General features: G+C 43.3%; 1 long non-coding RNA gene across 1 annotated transcript; it reads left to right on the plus strand.

Moving 5' to 3' along the window:
- Positions 1-316: 316 nt before the first annotated feature.
- On the plus strand, positions 317-1996 carry LOC124303016 (uncharacterized). Its single transcript, XR_006907818.1, has 2 exons — positions 317-355; positions 1869-1996. It is a non-coding gene; the product is annotated as an uncharacterized LOC124303016 (long non-coding RNA).
- The last annotated feature ends 4451 nt before the right edge of the window (positions 1997-6447 follow it).

Genomic DNA, 6447 nt, shown 5'->3' on the forward strand with positions numbered 1-6447 from the left:
TGGCCCGGCTGAAGATATATCCTGCCAGTCTGGGCGAGTCTCTGCTTCCTTCCAGGACTCAACTTGAGTTGAAGTGATGTCCTCCTGTTGAGATTTTCTCCATTCCTACAGGTTATTTTCGAGAGAAACCTTCCGTAATAAAGGAGGGGGGTTTTGGTTTTTCTACAATCCTGCACACTGTTTACACACTGGCATTTCTTCGCCGGGTCTTCGAGAGAGAGCATCGGCGTTTCCATGATGAATTCCTGCTTGATGAGGAATGTCAAAATCGTACTGTCCGAGCCTTTCTAACCATCTAGCTACCTGACCTTCGGGGGATTTGAATGAAAGTAACCACCTAAGGGAAGCATGATCTGTTCGTATCAAAAATCTCCTACAGTACAGATAATGATGAAAATGTACCACGGTCTTAACAACAGCCAAAAGTTCTTTATAAGTGACACAGTAATTTCCCTCGGTTTTACTTAGAACTCTGCTGAAATAACTAACCACCTGAGTGCCGCGGACAAAGATCTTTGTTTTTCTCGACTTGGCCCAAAGTGCCGAGAAATCACGAATCTTTGTTCTATGAATAAGTGCCCTAGCAACGCCTGATAATATTTCACCCGTAACTGAAGCGTATTTTTCTATATTTGGGGCCATGCTGAAAAGGATCACATCATTCATTTCCTGATAGCCCATGCTAGAAAACTAATTTCGCGGTTACAAAGTTATAGTTTTTATCATTTCCAAGAAATCTTTGTCCTGACATAGTAGTCGAGTAGACGGGAAAAATGATCACCAAATGATCAGATATTGGGCACCCGGGGATTTTCGGGGGCGCTTATCATGAATCCGAAATCAGATTTGACCAATTCCAAAATGGCGACCTACTACTGCGCATGCGCATTAGTATGACTGGTATATAATTGAGAAATTGCTCCGAAACTGGTCACCCGGGAGTTTTCAGGGACGCTGATCATGAATCCGAAATCAGATTTGACAAATTCCAAGATAGAGACCTACTACTGCCCATGCGCATCAGTATGACTGGCGTATAATTAAGGAATTGCTCCGAAACTAGTCATTCGGGGGTTTTCGGGGGCACTGATCATGAATATGATACCACATTTTTAAAATTCTCAAACGGAGACCCACCACTGCGCATGCGCATTAGAAAAAGACCTTTATAATCGAGGACTTTAACTGACTTCGAACTTGGAAGTTTTTGGGAGTGCTGATCGCGGGAATGTAATCGAGTTCACAAAATTTCAATATTCTGACCCAGTAATGGACATATGCGATAGAATATTCCGTATGAATGTGACTAGTATACCTGAATTGATGATTCAGAAGTTTGCGGGCACACAGAGTGTACAATTCCAGAGCGAATCCTGAATCATACATGAGCCATACCAATGCGTATGCGCAGTAGTCGGTCCCTATCTTGGAATTCTGTAAATCCGATATCGGAATCGCGACCAGCGCTCTCGAGAACCCCGAGTGACCAATTACAGATCGATTTCTTGTTTATACGCCAGGCATACTAATGCGCATGCGCGTTAGTGGGTCGCCATCTTGGAATTTTTCAGATCTGGTTTGGGATTCATGATCAGCGCTCCTGAAAACTCCCGGGTAACCAATTCCAGATCTATTCCTCAAGTATAGATCAGTCATACTAATGCGCATGCGCAGTAGCGGATCGCCATCTCAAAATTTTGCAAATCTGATATCGGATTCGTGATCAGCGGCCTCAAAAACCCCCGGGTGGTCAATTTCAGGTGAATTGCTCTACGTTTGAGTTTTAGCACTTTGGGCCCATTTCATAAAACTGACTTGGCACTCAAGGGGCTAATCACTCTCTCTTGACCTCCTTGAATTTGTGACAGAACCCCACCTATTCCTGAAAGAGAGACATCTGTATTCAAAATAAAGGGAAGTTCGATCTCTGGATAAGCTCAAATCGGCGAACAAATAAGATTTTCCTTCAAATGCTTGAAAGCTTCTTCGCATTCCGGGGTCCAGTCAAAAGGAATCTTGATTCCGGTCAAATGATGAAGAGGTTTAGCTATACTAGCGAAACCTTTTACAAATCTTCTGTAATACGTACAAAGGCCGAAAAAAGCTTTGAATTTGTTCTTTATTCTTAGCTGTCGGCCAAGGAGAAACCTTCTCAATTTTGGATGGGTCGGTCTTCACACCTTGTGCTGAGACGATATGTCCGACGAAGCCTACTTCTTTCTCGAACAAATGGCATTTTTTCGGGCTCATTTTTAGGCCTGCTCGCTTCAGCCTGGCGAAAACTTGTTTGAGATTTCGAAATTCTTCTTCAAAGTTCTTACCAAAGACGATTATGTCGTCTAAATAAACAAGGCATATTTTGCCAGTGAGCCCATGGAGAACAGCCTCCATCATTCGTTCAACGGTAGCCAAGGCATTACTCAAGCCAAAAGGCATGACCTTGAACTGCCATAAGCCTCCTAAACCCGTGACAAAAGCTGTTTTTTCTTTGTCCAGAGGATCCATTTCAACCTGCCAGTATCCAATCTGAAGATCTATGGTGCTGAAACAGGTTGCACCAGCTATCAGATCCACTGTCTCGTCGATTCTGGGTAGAGGGTAAGAATCTTTCTTCGTCGTGTCGTTCAGCTTCCTGTAATCTATACAAAATCGTTTGTATCCATCCTTCTTGTTGACAAGGACGATTGGTGAGGCCCAGGGGCTAGACGATGGTTCGATTACGTCGTTCGTTAGCATGTCTTCCACGAGCTTCTTCACCTCTTCTCGGGCGTTGAGATCGAGTCTTCGAAGAGCCTGTTTTATTGGTGAACTCTCTCCGACGTCGATCTTGTGCTTGACGGAAGAACATCGGCCCTTATCACCACTATCTTTGGCGGAAGAATCTATAAACTCAAGCAAAAGAGATCTAAAGTATTCTAACTGAGCTGGTTTTAACGAGATCGAAGATTTCTCAACAAGGCTCTGTGAATGCAGAGGAAAGTGGTGTTAAAAATCATGCTTAGAAAGTTCTATTTCCCGAATTCTAGAAGGAGTCCAATAAATTCCATTCCTTTTCGTACAAAGAGCTATTTCGCGATTGTTTGAAGCTAGTGAATTTCTCGTGGTCGAGATAACACAATTATGAGTTGTAAGGAAGTCTATCCCCAAAATACCTTCATCCTCTATATCTGCTATAAAAACCTTATCTGGAGAGTCGATATACCGAAAAAGGTTAATTTGGACAGTAACCTGTCTTAAAACCGGGGTCTCTCCAGTGGCTGTTCGCAGGGAAAAAGAGGGAATAATCCGGTCATCGGATTTAGAGGGTCCAATCGAACTACGGTCACTTCCGCGCCGGTGTCTATTACCCAAAGACAATCGACGCCATTTACAGTACCGCGCGCGTAAAGACCCGACTGCCGTAGACTTCTAACTAAAAACTGTTCTTTAAGAGGGCTTTCACTTTCAACAATCCGCGATGATTTTTGCCCTAACAAATCATATGAGATTAGTTTTTTGCACGAGTTTCTGCTGAAGAGCTCGATTGAGGATTTCCTTCCCTAATTTCTATATCTTTTTCCCGCCAGTTACAGGAGTTCGGATTCGAATTTTGCATCGGTTCTCCAGTAATTTTCTCCAGCAAGAAACAATGGTTGGCGTCATGTACAACTTTCTCATAAAATAAACATGATAAGACAGTTTGATCTGTCGTGACCGCGCTTTGATTTCGCGTTTGTTATTCTGGTTTTCAAAAGAACCACGATTTCTTTGTTTGAAATTATCATTACTATTTTTATTTCTATAATTCTGAGGCTTGGTCTTTTATGAACGCTCAAAATCCCGTCTTTCTGAGGTGTTTTTGGACACCTCAATTCGGCGAAGTCTGTTTGACCCAAAATATTGCTTACGCATGGCCTCCACCTCGAGGGCTTTGGCCGTTACCTCTCGCAGGGAAGTGAGACCTGATGTCCCAACGGCCAATTTAATTTCGGGGTCAGTAATAGCATTCAGAGAAGCCTGTGTTGCTAATAAATTCCTTGTCCGTTCATGGTCTGGTAACGCTAATCTAGATAGTAGTTCTATATCCTGACTAAGAGACGCGAAGTCTTCGTCACGTTCTTGTCTCCTTGTTTGTAATTGAGCTGTATAAAGTTTTGTTAAATGGTCATTGCCATATCTTAATTTTATTGCAGAGCTAAGCTTGTCATAGTTTGAAATTTCTTACTCAGATAATGCTGTTAGAACGTTCAACGCGGGAGTTCGTAAGCAAGATGCAAGGCTGTGGGCCTTTATGGCGGAGTCCCACTGATTATGTTTTGTTATTGTATCAAATTGCCTCTTGTACTTGGCCCATAGAATTTTTCCATCGAACATAGGTGGTTTTAAAGAGCAAATGGGTTTCTTATAAAATTAAGAAATAACCCCTGGTAACCTTGGATCATTCAATTGACTAAGACGAGAATATCGAGGCTGAACATGAGACAGAGGCTCAGAAAAACCAACCTCGTTACCTACTCTTGCTGTACAAATTGGGAAATTGTCTACTTCCCTATTAAAAGGCACAGACCTTCAGTCGTGAACAGCCTGGGTCGTCCTGGATGTTGGACCTCCCGAACAGTGGGAGAGGGATTAGGAGAGGGAAGCGGAGTAACAACTCTGGATCCCTGAGGAATGACGGCCCGTTCTCCAGAGCCGTTGACCTGATGGACAGCCTGAAGAGCCGCTACAGTTGTCCGGAACAGGTCGTGTAGTCTGGTCTCCGAAAGTTCCTGTGCCTCACGATCTAATCTCTGCTGTTCCTGTTCTCATTTTTGCTGTTCTTGAAGCAGCTGGACATATTGCTGTTGATGACGTTCGGCGGTTTCGTGTTGTTGTTACATTAATCTCAGCAGATCAATTTGAGAGAATGACGCTACCCAAGGCACGGGAAGAGGGTCCACTGGAGGTGGCGATCCTGCTTTAGGGACTCGTGGATTTTCTGTAATTTTTTCTCCGCCACTTTCCTGTCGCCCAGAACGTGTCATACGACTAACGCTCATAGTTATTAAAATTTCACGCACTGAATTGACTCGATTGAAACTCTTAATCCCACTTCTGACACCAGTGTAACGTTCTTGGACGTTACGGAAATAAATATGGATTCGTGAGTTTGATTATTAAGCCAAAATCAAAGGCGTCAATAAAATGCTGAGAAAAGCTTTAATTGCAGGGTACGTGTTTCTGGTTTCAAGTCTGAAACAGGACTGTTTTTACAATAATGTTGGTTGACGCAGCAGCTTTATTCTTTTTGAAGACTGTGACGTGGAATTTTCCCGCTCTTGGGTCACTCGGAGAAAATGACCGAGAACTTACCTCGCGCACAATAAATCGGCGTCCACGATGTACCTTGGACCGTAAACAATATCGCGAAATTTGTTGGGCGCCTGGCGTGATCAACACGCCTCGAAAGCGGTAATGCGAAATACCGCGACCATGTACTCGATAGCTCAGTACCGCGAAAAGGGGAGGGGTGATTTTTGGGTAGAGAGAGATACAATACACGTAAGCCAACGCGTGGTGTGGCCAAATCATTATAAAATTCCAATAATACATTTCTAGTCAGCGATAATACAAAAAAAAAAATAAAAATAATAATAATACTGCGAAAGTCGTTCTTCGCGATTCCAAATACAAATGCTTAGATTTAATGAAAAGAAAAAAAAATAGAAGGAACAAACAAAATAATAAAGAAAAAAAAACGAATAAATCTAGAAGACCTCTACGGCCTACTTGCACTAGTCGCTGTCTTAATAATACCCTAACTCCCAAAAACCAAAAGCAAAATTTTGACTCGATGCGCTGCCCGCGGTCATCCTCTACTACGACGCTAATCGTCACTTAATCATAAACCGCTAGACAAAAACGTAATCGAGATCATAATCGACGCGCTAACCGCGATCGTTATTAAATCTAGGTGATGTCTTACTTCTACGTGCGCTAGTCGCCACCTTACTGGTACACAATAATTCATAAAGTAAACCAAAAAGGCGTGACTCGACGCGCTAATCGCGACCGAATTAATAAATCTAGGAAGCTTTTCTTTTCGTGCTGGTGTGTAGCGTATTATGGCGCATCCGAGCTCCAGTCGTAGTCACTATTTCCAAAAAGTTCGCAACCCGTCCCGCTAAACCGAGCATCCACGCACAGCAACACGCGACCCACACGAGAGGTGACACTTTTTTACATACGCTGACTCGACGAGACCCCGTGCGGCGGAATTTGGCCACACTCAATTTCGAACCGAGATTGTCCCCCACTCAAAACCGTGACTCTACGCGAGACTTTACAGGGATCAACTTGACTCTACGTGTTATCGCGAAAACTCAGGCTACGGTCATCATCAAGGAGATCGGCAAGCAAATTTTGAGCGCTACTCTAACTCAATAATTAAGTGGGCCGACCGTTTACCAGTGTGCCAATTTAACTTGG

Source organism: Neodiprion virginianus, chromosome 4 (assembly GCF_021901495.1).
Source record: "Neodiprion virginianus isolate iyNeoVirg1 chromosome 4, iyNeoVirg1.1, whole genome shotgun sequence".
In the NCBI taxonomy this organism is placed as follows: Eukaryota; Metazoa; Arthropoda; class Insecta; order Hymenoptera; family Diprionidae; genus Neodiprion; species Neodiprion virginianus.